The sequence below is a fragment of the Poecile atricapillus genome, chromosome 2 (genome assembly GCF_030490865.1).
Source record: "Poecile atricapillus isolate bPoeAtr1 chromosome 2, bPoeAtr1.hap1, whole genome shotgun sequence".
Lineage (NCBI taxonomy): Eukaryota > Metazoa > Chordata > Aves > Passeriformes > Paridae > Poecile > Poecile atricapillus.
Genome location: NC_081250.1, coordinates 131,249,932 through 131,272,219, shown reverse-complemented (window position 1 = coordinate 131,272,219; position 22,288 = coordinate 131,249,932). Strand labels below are relative to the sequence as shown.

The following is a 22,288-nucleotide window of genomic DNA, read 5'->3' as shown; positions in this document are numbered from 1 at the left end:
TGAAGACTCAGCAAATCAACTTTACAGTGCCAGCCAAATTAATAAAAAGTAACAGGAGAGTCAAAATTGTTCCATGTGTTTTACTATTCATGAAGTAGAAAGACGGCATCCAGCCATAGGAATACCTGGATCCATACAAAAGGAAGGGAATGCTCTGAATATAGTTCACAGAAAGAAAGGTTTTTCCCTGCAAAATCCTAGCAGAACATTTAAAGGGGAAAGTCTGGAGTGAGGAAGACCAAGTTAGGTAGCACTTAAACTATACACATATAAATCCATGGGGCATCATGGGTTGCACCTACAAATATTGAGAGCTGATGTCATTGTGAGGACATTCTTGTCATGTCACTCCTATCTTTGAGAAGGGCAAGAAGTAAGATGTAGGGAACTACAGACCAGTCAGCCTCACATCAAGCTCTGGCAAGCAGACAGGAGAAAAATCATGAAAATTACTTCCACACATATGAAGGACAAGAAGGTGACTCAGAATAGTTAGCATGGATTTACAAAGGGGAAACTCCATAATCAACATGTTGCCCTTCTAGGAAAAATTGCTGGCTTGGTACATGAGGAAAGAGAAGTGGATTTGTTTCTCCTTTACATTGGTAAGGCGGTTAACAGTCTCCATAAATGTCCCAGGGAAGCTGATGAAGTCTGATGAGCAGACAGTCAGGTGGATTGAAAATCAACTGAACAACCAAGCTCAGAGGATTTTGAGTGACATCTAGTTGACAGATGGTAGCTAGTGGTGATACCTAAAAGTCCATGCCTGCTCCAGAATTCCTATAAATCTCCATGAATAATCTGGATGCTTGGACAGAATGTGGCCTCAGATGATGGGAAGATTGGGAGGAGTGGCTGTGTACTCAATGGCTGCGTGAGGAGGCAGGCAGGCAGGCAGGCAGGTACCTTAAGAAGTTCAACAAGTCCTGCATCTGGGGAAGACTAATTCCCCATGCACTAAGACAGGCTGGGGATACCCGGCTGGAAAGGAGTTGGCAAAGAATGAGTCAGCAAAGCTTCGTGTTGGCAAAGACCAACAGCCTGATGGGCTGCACATCAGGAGTGTTGGCAGCAGGAGGAGGGATGTGATCTCCCCTCTAGTCAGCATTAGAAAAGCCAGACCTGGACTATTTCTTCCCTCCTGGGCTTCCCAGTATGAGAAAGATGTGGACATGCTGTGCAACAAAGGGCCACAAGGATGATTAAGGGACTGGAGTATCCAGTATCCCTATTAGGAGAGGCAGAGAGAGCTTTAACTGTTCAGTTTGGAGAAGAAAATATTCTTTTCTTCTCCAGAAGGAGAGGGAAGGATTCATCAGTGGATGGAAATACCTGATGGGAGGGAACAAAGATGGCAGTGCCAGGCTCTTTCCAGTGGTGCCCACCAACAGACCAAGACTCAATGGAAACAAACTGATATACATGCAATTCCATCTGAATACAAGAATGCCTTTTTTTTTTTTTTTTTTTTTTTTCCTCGAGGGTAGTCAAACACTGAAAGAGGTTGCCTAGAGAGGTTGTGAAGTGTTTGCAACATACAGGGACATATTCCAAACCTGTCTAGGCATGGGCCTGGACAGCCTGCTGCAGCTGACCCTGCTTAAAAAGACACTTTGGACTAGAGCGCAAAAGATGTCTTTCAAACTAGATGCGTGATTCGGAATATGAAAGGAGACCAGAGACACAACCTGAAAGGCTTTTAAAAAATCAAGGGAGAAAGGTTCTAGGTATGTAGAAGAAAAAGAGAAACTAAAGGCAGAAAATAAGTCTTTTCCAGCTCAAATTAGTATGAAAGAGAATGAAATGTACAGCACAATACTGTGGTAGGTATGCAGGTAGGGCAGAGGGTGCCAAAAGATACATTTATTAGTAGTTCTTTAAGGATGCTTCTACCTATTGTCTGGCCAATTTTTTTGCACCTAATTGCCATCTTTGATGCTAAAGGACAAGCTCATTGAGATCTTCATCTTTTAATGGTGCCCTTATACAAAAGAAGAGCACACCCAGTATTTAACCAGGGTAACTGGCATTTCCACCATTAAAATCATTACAATATAAATTATTTAAATGTTACAGACTGAAAAGAATAAGAGAAAGAGGACAAAAAAATCTCTCAGATGAGAGACTGACTACTGTCTGACTGATTACTGTCTACAGCAAACAGATAACAAAAAGGAGAGCAGAGGGCATAAAAATAGGATAAAGCTGTAGCACTGCTTCTTCTCCAGTGTGGCAAAGTTCTCCCAAAATCCCAGCTGAAAATATAGACAAAAGGATACAGTGAGTTCACAGGAGTCATGGTTATGGGAAATGAGGAATGAAAACAATAAATTGAGGCTATTAACCACTTAACTGCTAGAGATCTGCCGTATCTATAGAGTATCTATCAGTTTCTTAACCACCATTTGATTTTCCTTCAGGGAATGTAAGAAATCTTGAAATCACACAGTGGTCCTGATGACATGAGAATAGACTGAAAAGCCCCAGGGTAACAAACTAACATGCTGCAGAGTGATGTCTAATACATTTAATAGCACTGGAAAAAAGTTTGTTGTGACAGCTGTGGAGTAGGATGACTGGAAGGCTAGGTGAACTTGCAAAATGAGGAGGAGATTTCTGCCTAAAAATAAAGTCACAGAGTTATTCCATCACTTATAAAGATAAGGAGAAGGAGTGGATGGGGCAGTGGGGGAAATATAAGCTTTATGATCTTACAGAGTGAAGCAAAAAACCAGACATTACTCAAAGACTGCTTTTTCAGAATTATAATTCCTCATCTGGGAGAACATTTAATCAGTTGGAAAATCTTGGGTTTGGGAACACACACAATTGAAGCTATTGTTTACATTACAAAGCCCTTAAAATTAGCCTTTTGACATGTAAAACTAAGGTAAAGAAGAGTACAATACAACATGGATATAAGGCTTTGGATAATCTTATTAGCTGGACCAGAAAATCTAAAACACCAAAGGAAACACCTGAGCTGTTTTACCAACTTCAGAATAAGTATTTTGATTTTCTCCAATTGAAGATAGAAAGTGAAATCCTTGAAAACATAAGTGCAACCTATTGCCATACAGGCTCTAGTGTGATACTGATTTATGTAGACAGAATAGGAAGTGAAAAGTTTTATGAACACTACAGATTAAGACTAAGAAAGTCCAAACATTCCAAAAGACACTGTAGCCATAACTCCTCATTTGGCAGAAGTTCATACCCTATTTATAGTCAGTATGGGGGAAGTACTGCAGCTTAACATACGAAGGAAGCAGCAAAAGGAGTCATTCTTCCCTCTTCCCTCACCTCCAAGCCTCAGAATAAAAACAGGCTACCTCGATAAATTCTTATTCCATAGCTGCTGCTAAAATGGATGGCAATAATCCTAAAGAATCACACCACAATCCATGTGCAGAATACTGTATCAGCAAAGCCACAGAAATGATCAGCCAGCTACTCCTCTAAGAAGCAGTGTGTTCCAGACAAAAGTTAAAAATAACAAAAAAACCACCAACCATAAGCACTGAACAAGGCCTCAGCCATATAGCAGCTGATATTACTCTTCTTAATAAGCATGGAAAATACAGTTCTCAAAAGGGAGTACTTTATCTTTTCAGAGGCAAAAGATAGGAAATTCAGTGAGATTTTTTAGATCAGAACTGAAGAGAGTAGAAATACTTAATCAATGGAAGGCAGTTAGGAAACAACAACATCAAAATACAATGTTGTTCATATTACATTAAAAGCCAAAATATCTAGCTAAAGTCAGCTGATGGTGTTGAAAGACAACTGGAGGGGCAGGGAATGATTTTCAACAATTAAATCAACACATACACATACAACACATACAAGAATAGGGCTACAATTACACAACCTGGTATTTTTATGCTCGATTTCGTTCAAGTCCACAACTATTGCCCTAGAATAAAAAGCAAGACAGGTATCTTGTATTGTTTCACAAAATTCATGAGTTACTGAGACACAAACTCTTCAGAACTGCATGTTTTTGTGTCAGCCTTTCCTACAGGTGAAAAGTGCTCCCTTTTAAGGAAGCAACATAACCACAGAAATCTTCTCTCACAACCTCCTCTGTACTTATGCTTAAACAGTGCTTAAACTTCTTTTACCCAAAATTCTAAACTAAGTTTCTTTTTGAAAACATGTTCAACAAGATCACATCCAGCATTAATTGAAACTGTTCCCAGAAATCAGATGTTAAGTATTTTCCTTTTGAGTTTTTATTGAAAGACTAGCAGATTGCATACAGCCAAATGATGAAACCTATCTCCCTACCAGGAGGAAGCCTATGACAAAAGGTATGAGCCGTGAGCAAATGATCAATCCACACCTGGATAGCAAAAGCTGCTAAAACTGATGGACAGACATTGTAACAGGAGCAAATCAAGTTTGTTAGCAACAGTCAGTACAGGACTGTTACTGTTAAAGGTTGGTCTGTCACTCCTGTGAATGCCAAAAGGAATCCCACTGCCATGCACCTGGCACTTGAAGGTACTTCTTGATGTGCTTCCAAGCAGCGTTCCAGCAGAAGGAAATCTAAATATTTTGAGTTTCTCCTTCCAACAATTAAATCTCAGTTTTAAAGGCAACTACACATTACACTACTAGGGGTCAGGACATTTGACAAAATGAACCACCAAATTAAGCAATCTTAGTTACTAATTATGTAATGTACAACAAACCAACTTTTCTAATGAATTTAAAAAAAAAAAATTGCACCAGATATTTGCAGCTACATATATATTATGTATATAATACATATATATTATATACCTCAGAATTAGAAACTTAGAAGTTAAATTCTTAGCATTTTCATATATGACAAGAATAATATGTGTCTACAACCACAGATCTACAAAGCATTTTTTGCTTTGCATATGGAACAAAATTTTTTCATTTTTAGTCAGCAGGTCCAAAGAAAAGTGATGAACATTAAACACCTTCAAGAAAAAGACAAAAAAAGGGCAATACCAGCATTTTCAAAAGAATCCAACCATTTTACTACTTTACTTCAAACCTTTAATATTCCCAGTGCACAAACTATAAGTAGCACCATAATTCCAAATTAAGTCAATAATCATTCAGCAATGCTGAATATAAGATATTTAAGAATATTAATAAACAAAATTTCCTGATTAAAATAACTGTAACTTTTTTGAGTATCTTTTTCACTTGTCAAGTTTTTTCATACAGTCTTTCTCTACAGTCACAAGAAAAGGTAAGTTCTTCATACTGCTACAGTAAAAAGCAATCAAGTGGTTTTGTGAAGCTGAGAAGTCTGGTCATCATATTGCTAGATTTGTTAAGAACTTTTACTTTAGTCCTTCCCCTCCTTATTGTAGGATACTTCCACTGAATCTTCCCTTTCCAAGGCAACAAAGGATGAATTTGTAAATGCAACTATACAAAAAAGAGCAGGATCAAGAATTTCTCATTACAATTGACAGAAAAATTATCTTTATGATGCACACATTTCTTTACTTATACTAAGAGTGGGAAAAGTATTTATTTTGATGAGTTACATTATGAAGTATGTAATTTATAATTTCATCACAATCACTAGAGCATAATACTGATACTCAAATATCACACTGCATTCCAACATATCAACATCAGAAACAAGTTGCTACAGTTCAGTGGCAATGTACAATTGGGGCCACCATCCAACTGCAGAATGCACTGAAATGTGGAAAAAAAAATGCTTAAATGTAACAGACTGCTAGCAAGATAAATACACTTTACTTAAAGAGCTTGAGAGAAATCTGGGTTTTGTCCAATTTTGAGAAATAAATTAGCAAAACCAGACCTCTTTCTGATGTGGAAGAAAGCTCCAGCACCACTTTTTCATCAAAGCTACTCCCCAGTGCAGCACACATTTGATTATGAAGCACTACACTTACTATGCATAAGGCAGTTCTGATTCTGTATTTAACTTCTAATTACTTTAATGCCATTTAAAAGAAAAAAAATATCAAACCATTTTGCTATTGCAGGATAAAAGTTAGCTAGGACAACAGACATATCAGCATTAATGTTTTTTTTAAGCAATATTCAACACATCCCTGTTATCATCAGGGTCCCCTGTGCTACTCACTGCACAGACATGCTGAGAGAAACATGCCTTACAACTACAGACAAAATGAACCAACAACTGGAAGAGGAGGGACCCAGAAGTGACACCTCTAAGTGCTTCAGTTGCCACATAAAAGACATTAGTATAATCACTCATCCCCTTTCTTCTGACACTATAAGAGCAGATGATCAAAAGCTTGCTGCACTGAAGCAAATGATCATGTTACAAAACAGCAACTGGCAATCAAAGTGAAAAAAGACAAAAAACAACCACAAAAAAAAAACAACCCACCAACAAAAATCATAAACAACCCCCTCCCCCCAAAATATACCATAGAGTAAACACTAATTATATAGAGAGGACAGTGACAGAAAGTGATCAACCCTCTCTCTGCAAATGTTAAGATATCTCCCTGACTTTGCACTGACATGATTCTTATACTGCATCTGAGCAATAATACTCAGAGATTAGATTATGCCAAGAAAGTATGGGAGGAAACAAAACAGACAGGAGTTTCCTTTTAGATCTTAAATACTTCTGCACAGTTCAGATTGCTAAGGCAAAGCGAACACACAGGTGCCATCTCCCAAACTCCAAAGAAGTTTTTACCTGCCTTTCAGAAAACCAACTCATCAGCACTGACAAGAACACACAGGTTCAGGTAAGTGACTGCACCTAAGCTCAGGAAGCACACAAGGGACTTCAGCCCAACTGAGCCCAGAGAGCCCACAGCTCCACTTTCATACCTCCATTACTCCTCCTATCCTTCTGCTATTACAGCTGACAGCCACAAACTCCTCCTGGCTTTGCTGGACAAGTTATGCCTGGTTCACAACAAAAAGAGAAACTATTTTAACACATTTTAAATTGATATTTATATACAGTGCTACCAAAATGAGTAGAGAGCTCAGGGAATTAAGACATCTCTGGCTTTGGTTCTTCCTCCAAAATAACCTTCTGCAAGCACAAACTTTTCGAAAGTGGCCTTAAACTGTTCCTAGTCACAAGACTAATCATTGAGGAGATAAAAGCTTGAAGAAACAAAGCACTTGGAACACCCTACTTTGATTTAGCTATAAATGTTAGTTTTCAAACCCACACAATTGCCCAGTCATAACTACATAAAATTCACAGGGCTTTAGCCACAGCATGAGTAAAGCGACTGTCAAACATTTGGGACTCTGGTGTTACCAATGTGAGTTAAAAATGGAGCCTCTGCATCCTTCAGTAAATCCAGATGTTGCAAATGTCAGTCTCTTGATTAATTAAAAGCAATTCCAAGTTAAAATGGAACTGGTATTGAGGGATCACTTACACTTGGTTTCAATTTTATCACATACATCAGCTTGCAAGCAGAGGTAATTGATGAAAGAGTTCACATAAAGTTACTAATGCTCCTTCATTCAAAAGCATCTTTGACTTCTTCATAAAGTGCTGATCCTTTCAGGATGATGATTTCACCACATGTGACTACACTTATGTTTTGGTTCTGCTCCACTATGACAACTTCCCAGTTATTCCCTGAAACAGATCTGATGGTAACAATAACCCTACATCCCTTAATCCATGTTTACCAACAAGTCCTACTTGTTGAGCACAAAGAACTTAGATATAAACACCTGGAGAGCAGGCAAGGTAAGCAAGAAGCCTACATTTCTCAAGTTTAGTATCCTATTTAATTCCTATATTAAGGGTTTTTTTACAGCAGTTACATTTTGCTTTCAGAAGAGCAGCTGAGTTTACACAGGCAGTTACCCACAGTTGCAGTGATGCTTGCAGCAAACAGCCCAGCTGTTACTGCACCACAGCTGAAAATTTTTTCCAGGGAAAATAGTTGACTTTCATCCTTCCTATGCCACTTGTCTGTAGGGACAGGCAATGTAAGATGGCATGTTTCATTTTGATCATTTTGGGAGGTAGCATTAGACAGGTGCCTACTCTAATTTTTATTTATCCAGTATGCATCTGTTTTTCTTATTTAAAGTTCACATACTGATAAGAACCCAACAGTTATTTTTATATAAGATTCTTCAAAGGAACTTTCCTATGCTCCCATTCCTGTCTTCAGCTCCTCAACTGCTCTTGTTCTGGATTTTCAGGAATATCACTGCAGAATCATAGACCACCAAACCATAGGTTTGGGTTGGAAGACATGTTCAATGTCACTCAGTCCAACCCCCCTGCAACAAGCAGGGTGAGCTTCAACTAGATTAGGCTGCTCAGAGCCCAACCCAACCGACCTTGACTGTCTCCAGGAATGGGGCATCTACCACCTCTCTGGACAACCTGTTCTAGAGTTTCACCATGCTCCATACAAAAAAAACTTCTCCTTTATTTCTAGTCAAACTCCATTTTAGTTTAAAACCATTATTCCTTGTACTATCACAAGACGCCCTGTTAAAATGTCTCTCTCCATATTTCTTATAAGCCTCTTCATTGCCAGATTTGCTTGAATAGTCCAAACCTGTACAACTACCAAAGAGCCCAGTACAATCCATCTGTATTGGATACATTGCATTTGGCAATGCCAGGTCTTTTAACAACTGTAGAGTACACCAGAGAGCATTAAAACACAAAATATATCTGCTGACTTGGGTGTCATTGGCTGCTGGAGACAAGCACATCTGCCCTCATTCAGTTACCCTCTGAAGGGCAGCCACAGAGACATTCCTGCTCATTACCCCTCTTTCTGCAAGGTTTCTTTTCATCTGTAAGACTTAAGTCCAAAATGAAACACAAAGCACAGACCCTGTGAGTAATGTATATTAAAATCAGTATATGTGCTTTTTACCAGCCTGAACTGAGTGGGACACAGATTATGATCAGTTGTGGTTTATGTACATCTAGATCTCAGCTATGGTCATTCTGCCCTTCAAATTGACATTCGCTTGTACCAGAACCTTGTCCATCTGATCAGCAGCTGAGAACCAATCTATAAAAAGCAATTTTGCTTTGTTTGCAGAAATTAATAATAAGCATTAGTACCAGGAGATTAGTGCCAAAGAGAAAATGAAGATGCACAACTCAAAGGAAGATTGGACTGCAGTAGTCCCTGCACTCTGAGGAACAGACAGCTCTGCTCTTCCACTGACACCTGGGTGACAATGGCTGACCAAAGGCCACTTGGGTGGCTGGGGTGGAAAACCCTGCAGCAGCTGCAGGTAAAATAGGCAAGGGCAGTAACTCAGAGCCTGCACAGAATTTTATAAGCCTATTCCTGAGATTTTTTTCAACTGAAAACCCTCTAGAGATTCCTAACTCAATGGCTATTTCAAGACAACCAAACTGAACAAGTAATTAAACCAAGCTGACTTTGTTTTTCTTCTTGAGTATCTCACAGTGCATTCCTGAGGCAGAAATTGTCTGCTCTGTGTATTTTTCAGCAGCACTGAACAGATTACCTGAGATTAGTAATTCACTTATCTGCTTTACCTAGTTGTCACAGGAGAAAATATTAATAGCCCACTGCAGTATATAAAATCACTCTTAAAGACTGATCATATGATCAATCTCAAAGAAATTAGTAGCTTACAATTCTTTCTGCTTCCAAAGCAATAAAGATTTTCATTAAACTAAAACTCCAAGAAGTTTTCATAGCCTTCCACAAAAGAGGACTTGTGTTTTGTACAGGAGAACAGGACCAGAGAGAGAACTGGAGAAAAGCAGGGAGGAAATGAGACTCAGAAGTGACCTTATCCCCCTCTGCAACTCCCTGAAAGGTGGGTGTAGTCAGGTGGGGGTTGGTCTCTTTCACCAGGCAGCAACCAACAGAATGACAGGACAGAGGCTTGAGCTGTGCCAAGGGAAATATAGGGTGGATATTAGGAAAAAGTTTTTCACTTCCCAGCGAGGTGGTGGAGTCACCATCCCTGGATGTGTTTAAAAAAAGACTGGATGTGGCACTCGGTGCCATGGTCTCTAGTTGAGGTGTAAGGGCATGGGTTGGACTTGATGATCTTGAAGGTTTCTTCCAACCCAGTCATTCTGTGAATTCTGTGAACTAGAAGATCAACCTTGTGATTCAGAACAATAAAAAACAACAGAATCAGAAACACTAATCTCAAAATGTGTGCAGAGTAGAAGGGGAAACCATTTAAGATAAATCAAATTTAATCTGGTCTGCAAATGTTACAGATAAAATAGTGGATGCTTTCCAAATGAAGCCTATTGGCTCAGACCATATTTTAGGACCTCAAAAAAGAACATGTCTTTCTCAAATTACTATCGGCACATGCATAATATTATATAAACCCCTTTTTGTGGGGCTACTTGAAACACACAATTCCTTTGTACTCACTTGCCTTAGGTAAATTTACGGTCAAGAGGCTCCTCTGGGAAAAAAAAAAAAAAAACCCTAACAAAAACTTAAAGGCACACTGTATCAATGTACATGAAGCAGAAGAAAGCTAGAAAAATCCAGGGGAGACAGAAGTCTCATTCCCTTTCTTACAGTGTTTTCAAGAAGGAAATGTACTATCAGTACATTTAAGTAAAAGATCAGTCACCTTAACCAGCAACTTGAGAAAAAGAAAGAAAGCCCAAATACATAGACAACAATAGATTTAAACCCAGAACAGATTTCTCATATCAGTACTAAATCAGGCTTTAAAAGAGTGACAACAGTTCTCAATTGGACAAGATGCTGAATCTGTGGGGCCACAAGTCAGGTTTGGGCAAATCCTGAGCCTGTAGAAACTATCACTGTTATACTGAATGCAAGATGGTCACTCTGGCAAGTTTAAAATAATCTTAGTTGTTTATAACTCCTATGATGTAAGGAGTATCTATGATAGGTGACCTGAGATTAACGTCCTCTTACAATAACATAATGATCATTGATTTAAAATTCATCTTAGAGAATTGAGATAAATGTGACTGATATATTTTTCTTTTTAAAACAGCATTAGTATTCTCTTAAAGTCAGGTTGTAAGATCACAGGTCTCTTGCCATACCTCTGATATATGTAGTATACAGTGTGTAGTACAATAAAACACTTTGCCAAAATACATAAATTCTTAGAGATGTATTTTAACCTACATGTCTATTGATTAGATACTTCAATCAAGTCTCTCTTGGCAGCAACATTACCAAAGGGATTTCTAGGTTTTTTTTCTCATCCACTGTGGAGGAAATTCACAGAAGAAACCTATGTTAATTATTCCTAAAGAATCTGCTAAAATATTACTATTATTAATACCCATACAGAAAAAAAGAAAGAATCCAAATGAGCCTGGTGTATGAATATTCTCCATTAAATAAAAAAGTAAGTAGGCAGATAGATAAATAAATAAATTAAAAGCAAACCTCCCACCATTGGTCCATTCTAAGTCAGAAATCAAGTCTCTTCTAAGATCAAGGTACCAAACTCATCATTTTTTAAAATTACAGGCTAATAAGGTTAACATTTTTCTCAAGCTCATATACAGTTTTTTCTTGTACTGTAAAACTGAAACAAAAAAGAGCATTCTTCAAAGATTCTGGCAAAAAATACTGACTTAATCAAGTAATTGGCATTTAAGAGATTACAAATCTGAGCTAAAACTTCACTACTGCCATCACAGTGAAAATGTAAGTGACTTGGGGTCAACTGAAGAAAGAACTTGCATTTACTTCAGTACTTTGAGATTATTTCAGACATTTGGTTACAAAAAAGTGGAAGATTACTGCAATGCAGTTTTTGACAGATAATATTTCCTGTCGAGACAGAACAGAAAGAACTGTAGAGCTTCAAGATTGTAATCATTCTGTACATTTCTACCCACAAAGTACTTCTTTAGGCAAAATATTTCACCCCTGCAGCTGCTACCTCTTAGATGTACTGCCACCCTTCATCCTCCCACAATTGGAAAGAAAGGAAGAAATGACAAGGCAAAGTTTTCAATCTTAAAACAAGAAAGTTTTATACAATATATCAGGAATAGATAAAAGAATCCCATGTGCATTATGAGTTTCTGCAATTATATCAACAGTAAGATATTATAAGTTACGTCCTTTCTTAAGTCAGCACTAAAGACACACAGGCATTTGCAAAATTGTGTTATAAAACAAATACAAATTTATTTGAGCTTTTGCTAACAGATGTCTCCCAACAGGGGTCAATGACAGGTTGTTCTTCCCCAGCCCAGATTTGCAATCTGTTCTTACCTGATTCAGTATCTTATTGTTACACTGTTCAAAAGAATTATATGTATTTTAAACACCAAGAAAAAAGATCAGGTAATACAAAGGCTTTGTATCAATCTCTAAAGCTGTGGAGGCTTTGATCCAAGTTTATCCATACAGCCTTCATCTGAAATACAGAAGTTTGGATAAAGTAAAACATTGCAAAGGACAATAGATAGATGCTATTCAAGATAGGGAGTATATGTCTAAGGGAATTAGACAAAATTTACAAGGAAACAAGGGACATAAGAACTCTTATGCACATGGCAGACTTTGTGGGGTTTCTTTGTGGAAATAAACATTTGAGATTTTATTAAAATTAATAATCCAACAGAAGGAGCAGCAGACAAGACTGGAAGGTGATTTTAAGAACTGACAGGTAAGCATGAGAAAGACACCTAATAAAAGCTTTCATCCCTGCAGAAAATTAACCAGAACAAAATCAAGGCCAGCTTTCGTCACCCTGACTTAAATCTTATGAATTGTCACAAGCTAAAATAGACAGATACATTACAGATAGATGAAGATATAAGCAGTTATTCCGTTTCCACACAGGGAGTCTGCTCTACAGCCATCCCAAGTATTGCTTTGTAAGAAGAAACACTCACATACTCCCCTTTAATCAATAGATTACAACATTCCAACAACAGTTCTAGAGAACTGTTTCCAGAAACAGTAAATCTAATTTTGAATAGAGAAAAACCAACAGACAGACAAAATTTTAAAAATTAGGGCTCACTTAAGACGACGTTAGGATTTTAGGTGCCTTTGTGTATGGCACTGTCTGAGCAGACACTTTTGGTACTCATGCAGCACTTGGGAAAGTCAGGTCCTCAAAATATTGCAGTTTGGAGGAAAAAACAAGTAATTAATATGCAAACATAATTATTGTGCTGGTATCTTGAATTTCTCCTTTTGTAGTTTTGAGTACACTTACAACTTGGCAGATATAACCACTACATTCAAAAGGTTCCTTTGCATCTAATGCTTCCTTAGACAAATCTGATTCAGCCCACAGAACTTATATCTTTTTCATGTTTCTTTATATGCTTTTCTAATATTTTTATATATTATTTTCATAACTTTTATATATTTTTTAGCTTTTGGTCAGTGACTGCTGTCAACTTTGCTCACTTCAGGATCATGGTAGAGCATCGTGCCTTGTCTAACATTGACCATGTATGCCCCAAGCACTGTGTGACTGCCAACTTCGAGTCCATATTTGTTTTTAAGTTAAGAGAAACAAGATGGTAAGCAAGGATTTTGTTTCACAGAATCACAAAATCAATGAGACTGGAAAAGGCCTCTGAGATCTTTGAGTCCAATGTCTGACCTAACACCACCACATCAACTACACCCTGGCACAAAGTGCCAAGTCCAGTCTTTCCTTAAACACCTCTGGGGACGGTGACTCCACTACTTCCTGGGCAGTCCATTCCAATGTCTAATCACTCTTTCCGTGAAATTCCTCCAAATGTCCAACTTAAAACTCCCCTGACACAGTTTACTCGTCCTGTCACTTGTTACGTGGGAAAAGAGACCGACCCCCACCTGGCTACAGCCTTCTTTCAGGCAGTTGCAGAGAATGGTAAGGTCTCCCTGAGCCTCCTTTTCTCAAGGCTAAGCACCCCCAGCTCCCTCAGCTGCTCCTCACAGGGTTTGTGCTCCAGACCCCTCACCAGCTCCATTTCCCTCCTCTGGACACGCTCCAGCCCCTCAATGTCCTTCTTGTTCTGAGGGGCCCAGAACTGGACACAGCACTCGAGGTGTGGCCTCAGCAGTGCCAGTACAGGGGGACAATCCCTGTCCTGTTCCTGCTGGCCACACTATTGCTGAGCCAGGCCAGGATGTCTCTGGCCTTCTTGGCCACCTGGGCTCACTGCTGGCTCATGTTCACCCAGCTGTCGACAAGCACCTCCAGGTCCTTCTCCGCTGTATGACGCGATGCACCGTCCATGCTCCTGAAGTACGACCATGACCATCATGTCAGTCTCCCCTCCAGCAAAGGGCGAACAGCGGATACAGCGAGGCGGTGCCGACCCCCGCTGCCAGGCCGGGGCTCCAGCCCACCGAGCGGGGCCGGGCCGGCAGCACCGTGGCTGCGCCCCAGCGGCCCCACTGCGGGAGGGGTGAGGGGTGGGGAAGGCAGCACACGCTGCACGGCTCTAAAGCAAGACAAGGAGCCGCAGCTGAGCCCATGCGGGAATGGCGGCCTGTGCCCCTCCTCCGCAGCCGAAGCCTCCCGAAAGAGCGCTACAGCCCGGCGGAGGAGCGCCGGCAGCCCGGGGGGACGCCCTGTGCGGAGGAGGGGGAGCAGGAGGAGGAAAGGGAGGAGGATGAGGCGGCGGGCACAGCAAACACGAACCTTCCCCGTGCAGATCGGGCAGCGGCGCCGGCACGGCCCTGACCCCCGGGCGGCTGCAGCGGGGGAAGGAGGAGCGGCCGCGGGGGTGGGAGGGGCCGGGCCGCCGTCCGGGACCCGCCGCTGCCCCCGGCCCTGGCGCCTCATAGCCCGGCCCGAGGCCAGGCGGACCCCGCTCGACCCCTGCCGCCCAACCCTGGGCACCTGGAAAACATCGCCCGCCTTACCGAGTTTTCCAGGGGACTGAGACCTTCGTGCGAGGAGCTGTGAGGGACTGGATGGAGCTGCCTCCCAAAGAAGTTGGGATGGCCCATTCCCGGAGATATTCAACGCCAGCTGGGATGGAGCTCTGGTCAGCGTGATCTACTGGAAGTCCCTGCCTATGGCAGGAGATTGAACGAGACAGTTTTTAAGGTTTCTTCCAACCCAAACCATTCTATGATGCTGTGATGATTTTATGACTGCACTTTTATAGGGAACGTGTGATAGTGGTGCAAGGACACACGGAAAATGGATGAAGCACGAGGAGCCTTTCTTTGCTGCTGGCTGCACAGCAGCAGCATCCTTCTGAGTATTTCAGAGCATGGCAGTTCTTGCTTGTGTAGTTCATTGACGTTTTCCAGCTGTCTAAGAACCTTTCCTGCCTTTACACTTCTGGGAACTGAGACGGGGCCACTACTCCTCAGATGGTGGCTGCCTGCAGAAGTAACATTGCACTCATTTAAATAAAGGTGTGTTTATAAAAACACTTAGGTAAATGAGTGCAATTTATTCTGTAGATAAGATCTTAAAATACAAACATGAGTCCTAATCTGCAAACACTTGAATTAAAGCTCTCATTTCTTTCTGTTTAAGTCAATGGGACTACCCAGGTGCTTAGAGGTAAGGGTTTTTAGGATCAAAGCTCTTGGTGCATTTCCAAAAAGCTGCTGTAGCAGGAAGACATTGAAGAATTTCCCTCTAATATTCAACACCGTATTCCAATATTCATGAACTTTCTGCCTCAGTGAAATGACTGTTACACTAATGAGCTTCATGGGTGTGTACCTTGAGGAGGGGTTTGAAACACATTATTATAAGATAATGGCTGTTCCTGCCAACCTGACTCCTCCACCTCTATATTTGAGGTGACTCATTTGTATTTTTTCACTTGTATTTTTCAGTACAGCATCTGAACAGTATGTTTTTGCAGCTGGGACTGTGTCCTCTGCAATACAGATCAGAGAGCATGCTGGTGGGATGAAACAATATATTTCTCAAACTGCCACAGTCCTTAAGAGTTCTGTTCCATTGAGGGCAACAAAACAACTGCTCCAACAGAGGAAGCCTTTTCCTTCCTTAAACAAGGAAAAGGCTGTCAGAGATTTTCCTGCCTGGCTCCTTTGCTGCACATGCTGTATGTTCTTTACATATAGTACCCTATAAGCTGTAAGCATCTATCTAGAACTGTATCTCTTGAAAGAGATTAATGTGGTAAGTATTTCACTGAAAGTTATGTTAGAAAATACTCAATCCTTTAAGTTTGGCTGTTACACCTACAACACCTTGAACTTAACTACCAATGTACAGCCTTCCTTTTCACTTTCAGCAAGAGAGAACATAGGACATGTCTTCATGAACAAGCTCATGTAAAACTCTACTTGCAGTATATAAATTTAGGATATTGGTTAATTCATGAGAGTGATTTCTTTTCATCTGCTCCCTTTACAATTAAATCACTTCACCCAACTGGTTTTCCATTATTTTTTCCTTAATTAGCTTCCTTTGTTAATCCTTCTATACCAAGAAGTTGAAAGGAGAGTCAGGCCATCTTTTTTTTCTCCTTCATCAAATAGTCAGAAGGATGGAGATATCTTGGTGTAGCTGTCATTAATCCCAGGTCAGAAGGTAGAGAACTCACTGCTTTAGTCTCCTGCTGTCCTTGCCAGAGGAGTGAAAAAAGCAAGAGGCAGAACAACAAAACCTAGAGCTCCACCCCTCTTCAGCCAGCAACATGCACAAATCTGTTTACAGGTTTAAAACGCATCAATACCCATTTAGCCTCGGGAAAGGTATTTCCCTTATGCCCATCTTTTATGCTATTTTCTCTATTTTGCATTATTCACTAAATACACAGATTTGTTTACAACCTCGGGACTTTTGGATTGCTTGGTTTTCCCCACTCAGGACTGTAATTGTAAAGCCGGGAGAGTCTGGAGCTAAGGAGTCTTGTGATCAGTTTCACAAACTTTATAGGCTACTATGCTGGGCAAAATCCCAGCTCCACCACCCAGAAATCATCTTTGTCATCCATCTTGCATACTCTTGAACTCATAAAGACTGTCATATGCTCGAGTGTCTCTGTATGGATGCATCCTTAAAGGACTGCTGTGATTATACTCCTAGAAACAATGTAAGAGTCAAGAACTTACTATTAAAGAAAGGGATTGGATATATATGAATGTCAAAAATAATCAGAATTATCTGATTGTAACTTGGCACTTCAAGTTAAGCTGGTACCTACTCCTGGGAAGGGGAATTCAACCTAAAATGAGGACATTTGACACTACTTACTGTGGGATTTTTTCACCTCCTATTATACAGCATATGAAGCAACTTCTGGGGTGTGCTGTTAGGCACAAAACACTGCCTGAGTGGCTCCTGAATCTCTTCTGAGGGACAATTGCTTGGCACAACGTTTCTCCCTGCAAAGAAGGGGGAGTGACATGATGCTACTCTGCTGTGCTTTGGCTTTCCACTCCATTGAGACTGCATGGCTTTTGGAGCAAGACCTGCTTTGGTTGTCCTCCAAACTTTATTGAAATCTCTGAAATGTGACTGTATTAAAATAATAAGAAGAAATCACAAGCATATTCACATACTAATTATTATGCAAAGTAGGGAGGGGGAGGGAAGAAAGTATGAGATTCCTTTGAAAAGCTGCCAGCACAGGTCCAAATACAAAAGGTGTTTGAAGTGGGAGCACATTGTACCAGACTGAAGAATTACCAATATACCAGTTACCCTTGTTTAGGAGTATGCTCTCAATTTTAATTTTGCCATTTATTTACTTTAGCATAGCATTTTTTATTTTTTGACTCAGTCTCCCCAAAGTCTCCTGTAGGTCCACAGTGGATTTTAGTACCACTACAAGATGTTTTCTTCATTTAAAGTTTTTCTCTGTTTCTCAGTGCTACACTGTAGGCAGGTAAAAATGGATTGCTAATTAATGCAAACTTCAGCTTCTAGTTCTTTTTTTTTATTTTCTTTTTTTTTTTTTCAGTTAAAAGAGCTGAAAAGAATTACATGTAAGTTTCAAAGAATAATTTTTCTTCAGTTCTTTGTAGAAGGAAGTATTTAAGCTTGATCCTGACTTATATGTCTCCATTTATGCAGCCTAGCAGCAAATAAATATATCCTAGTAATGCATAAAATGGGGAAAAAAAGCAGGGACGTTGTGAAAGAAAAATAGCAAACACCTCAAAATTCTACACAGGCCTGTTTGCTTTTCTGCTGCTGTGTCAGAGACTTGTTTATTTCAGGTATCAAGATCAGATCATCAGAACCGATCATCTGCCAGCAGTGGGTTGGTAGGGGGTCCGTGCTTGGGATGCATTGTAGCTGCAGCCTGGCCAGTGCAATGCAGGTTTGCAGTCAGAAGTCAGCATTAGAAGTTGATACAAGCCAACAAAATGAGCCCTCTCCTGCCAAAGTGAAGTCTCCTCTCTGAATAACACCAGCCAAGACAGCCAGCAGCAAAATGCCACTGTATACATGCTCCTGGCAACTGCAAGCTCTGCTGCTGTTACACCCTCTTGCAGTGAGGGCACACAGCATCTCAAAAAAGCCATGATGAACACACATGCTCCAGGGACATAAAAATGTCTGCAACTCATGACCCCACAAAAGTTCTGGCAGCAAAACTTGCTACTAAAGACATAGTCTAGCACGGTGATTTCTCCTGTAGACTACTACATGTTTTCTTACAGGGGCAATGGGTTTGCCCTACCACAGACAGGGTTTTGGTAAAAATTGGTGGAACATGTTCCCACTTGAATCTCCTTATAAACTGTGTGACTTGTGCTACCATGGAGGGGAAACAGAGCATGGGCACCTGATGATGTAAAATCAGACATGCAAGGAGCCCACCCTGTTCATTCCTACGGATTTTCAGTTTTCCAGTTGCAATTGGCTACATGGGACTGCCTCCACTCTTGTGTTTACAAAGCAAAGGTATTTGAATGTCTGACATAAGTTACCATATATTTGCATTAAAAATACATCAATACTGCTCTAAAGAGCTTTCCTTACAATGAAGCAATTCAATTATAGTTTCTCTCAAGAACTCTCTCCCATAGACCTAGGTACCTCCACTCTTCTCAGTATTTTAGTGAGGATAAAACCCAGGTTCAACTTACTCAAAATCCAAATTTGACTTATTCCATCTATATTTCCATGGACAGTTTTAAAACTGAGGATAAAATACATCCTTTATTTCTGGACTTGGCCTGAATTGAACCGTATTGAACAGCCCCCCCATGCCCATCACTGGAATTATTTAAGTCCAGGTTGGATGGGGCTCTGAGTAACCTGGTCTAGTGAAAGGAGTCCCTGCCCAGGGCACGGGGATTGACACCAGATAATCTTTAAGGTCACTTCTAACCCAAACCATCCCTTGATTCTATGAACACATTGGAGTGCTCATACAGGATGTGAACATAAATCCTCCATCTAACAGAGGCAGATGGGAGGCTGAGTAGAAGTTTGACTTCTCTCAGTAAGCTTCAGCCAGCCATTTTACTGGGAAGGGGAATGTTCTTGGAGTGGCAGATACTAGACAGATGGACAGAAACTGAGTGCTAAAATAGCTTGTTATCATCTGAACAGGCCCAAAAGTGAGGGGTGCTTTATTTTGTGACAGGTTTTGAGCACAGACACAACTCAGTGTGTGGATTCATGCTTTGAGACCTAGCTTCACCAATATCTCATTCTAGGTTTAACTACAAGACTCTGAACAGGCTGCTCAAGTCACGCATTAATCATTTAAACTTAAAAAAAAATGTGACTCTGCAAGAGAGTTAATGTGTTACTTCCAAAATGAACTAAAATTTTGGAGTCCTGATCCTCTACAGTATATATTTAGAAGGTAGCATGATTCCTACTTAAATTTGCAAAGTCTGTCTGATCACGGTTTGAAAGTTTTGATAAACATGCTGAAAAGTGAAAAGTTTATAAACTGAGAGAATGTCTAGAAGGATATATTGCTTCTTTAAGAACAGGTACAGCTTTTCTTAGAAGAGCCAGAGCTGAACTAGTCTATGGAATTTCAGAATCTGCATTAAAAGTCCCATTGGAAAAGGCTAAAGTAAAATTCTACTTGGCTTTTAGTGGCTGAAAGTGTGTTATAAAAAGCCCAGACTGGAAGAGAAAAATTTATGATTTCTATTGCTAGAGCTGTTAGAAAAATCAAACCATGAACTGTGGGAAGTCACATGGCTGGGCACCTGTAACCAGTTTTTGAGATGATAAAAGAAAACTTTAGATGCTTTGACAGCTCTTCTGTGGGTATAATTTTTTTTCAGTTTTTTTTTTTTTTTTATAAAACCACTTAGAAGCTGAAAAAGTGGAAACCTTGTACTCCACCTACTTATGGGAAAAAAGAAGAGAGATTGAGACTTGCTGGGTCTAAAGTATTAACAGACATTATGATTGGAGTTATTCAATTCAGTAACTAGCAGAAATGGTCTGAATAATAAATAAGTTACAATTATTGCACGTGCCTTATAGTCAAAATAGTTTTGCTAATCTTTGTTCTGATGGGCCTAATATATTTTACTTTCTAAGAAGTGCTAATTTCATGCATTCATAATGAATTCTCAATTTACATTGAAAAGCAAGTTGAAACAAATAAAAGCTATAAACTGAATTGGCTGTTAAATAAGTGTTTATTTATCATTTTAACATAACAGAATGGAAAAACTGAAATATAAAAAAATGGAAGTTAAGCTTTGTAATGGTGCTAAGTATGAAAATAGTCTGTACTACTGCAGAGCAAAATTTAGTGTAAAGATTAAATAAATTGTGAGTTAACAGACCATCTTGTTTACCAGCCAATAAAAATTCATTTTCATTAGGAAAATATCTGAGCAAATGCAAAACAGGGTGAAAGCTGATGATTTAAACACAAGTTTCTAGCTGATGCTTTGATTGTAGTCAATAATTTAAGCTTACAGTGATTCCCAGGGAAGGTTTTCCTGCAGGATGGAGCTCAGATCATGAAGATTCACTTGAACTGCTCCTGAAATCTTGGCTCACCAGCATGGAAGTGGCACAGCCGCCAGCCTGGCAGAGGCAATGCAGCAAGGCAGGGTCCTTCATTCAGGCTTTTTGGTGTGAGCAGGAGTGAGCCATTCCCTCTGCCATCTGAGACTTTTCCCAAGTCAGCATTAACTCATCTGGCACTGTGGGCTGGTCCAGAAGGAAGCACATGCTCTGCTTCTCTTCCTTTCACAAGAGACTCTTGTGTTACCTCTGTGGTATTGAAAATTATAGGGATGAATGATGAAAATTGAACTTTGAGCTGTTTTACATTCTTTCAGTACCATTTAGTGTGATGGTTGTTGACTTTTCCCTGCTGCTATACTTAGAAAGGGGAGTAGGAAAGAGATGAGTGTTAGTATTATGGGTTTTGACACAAAAACTTCAAAAAGAAAGTCTGTTCTCATTTCTCTTTGGCATCCTTTGGGGACCTGCAGTGTTTAGAAAAAGCTCCTATTCCACACAGGAACTTAGGAGAAATGGGTACCAAACTTTGTTTACACTCTAGGACTACATATGGCCATACAAGGTGGGTGGGTAACTAGGACACGGCTTTTTCCTCCACTGAGCTTAGTTTCCCACCACTAGATAAACTTCAAGTAGGTTGCCTGGTGGAATTATTGTTCCTTATACGTCAGAGCTTGGATTAAACATAGAAAAATATCCTCTGTGTTCATCAAATAAAAATCCATGGGAAAAAAAACTGCATAATGCCCCAGAAGAAATCTAAATTAATTAAAGTCACCCCCTACAGAGAACTTGGGCTCTGTTTATTTTCAACAAACTATTACAGGTTTTGCAATATTTTTCTGGAAGTTTTTCACAAACATTCCTGCTTCCTCTCATTCCAGGCCAGGGCTGAACTGCCAGGATGGAGAAATTCTTTGGACCTGACCTTTGGTCATGAGAGACAGAGGCGCTCAGCCCCAGTCAAAAAACAGCATTTTACAGATCTATTACATCTACAGATTTAAAGCTGCAATGTGAATGAAAAAACCTAGAGTTCTGCAAACTGTGCCATAAAAATATATCAAAAGGGTCCAAGGTAGTGAAAGTATGACATCTTCCAAGCATGGGAAAGAAATGTAAAGTTCCTTCCATAGGTAACAGCATGCCTCGACTGCAAAGCCCTGTTGCACATCTCATCCCTTTTTTCCCACCTCCCATGGACAAGACAACCCAGACCTTCCAAGTGCAGTGCAGCACCCTGATCACTGCCGCCTGTCACCCTCTCAGCACCTCGTGTAGGCAGCAGGATGTGCGCAGGGTCAACCCTGCAGGTCCTTCACCTGCTTTGCTGCAGCCAAAATTCCAGGGTTGAGCCACCAGTAGAAGCAGTGATTAGCAACATCTCTGATGTCCTGGGAAGCTGTGT

General features: G+C 40.2%; 1 protein-coding gene across 1 annotated transcript in view; it reads right to left on the bottom strand.

Annotated features, from left to right (window-relative positions):
- CPQ (carboxypeptidase Q) overlaps window positions 1–14,691 on the bottom strand; it is a 146,614-nt gene extending 131,923 nt beyond the window's left edge. The window contains exon 1 of the mRNA XM_058833233.1: window positions 14,620–14,691. The gene's annotated coding sequence lies outside the window, so the exon portion shown is untranslated. The remainder of the gene's footprint in view (window positions 1–14,619) is intronic.
- Window positions 14,692–22,288: the final 7,597 nt, after the last annotated feature.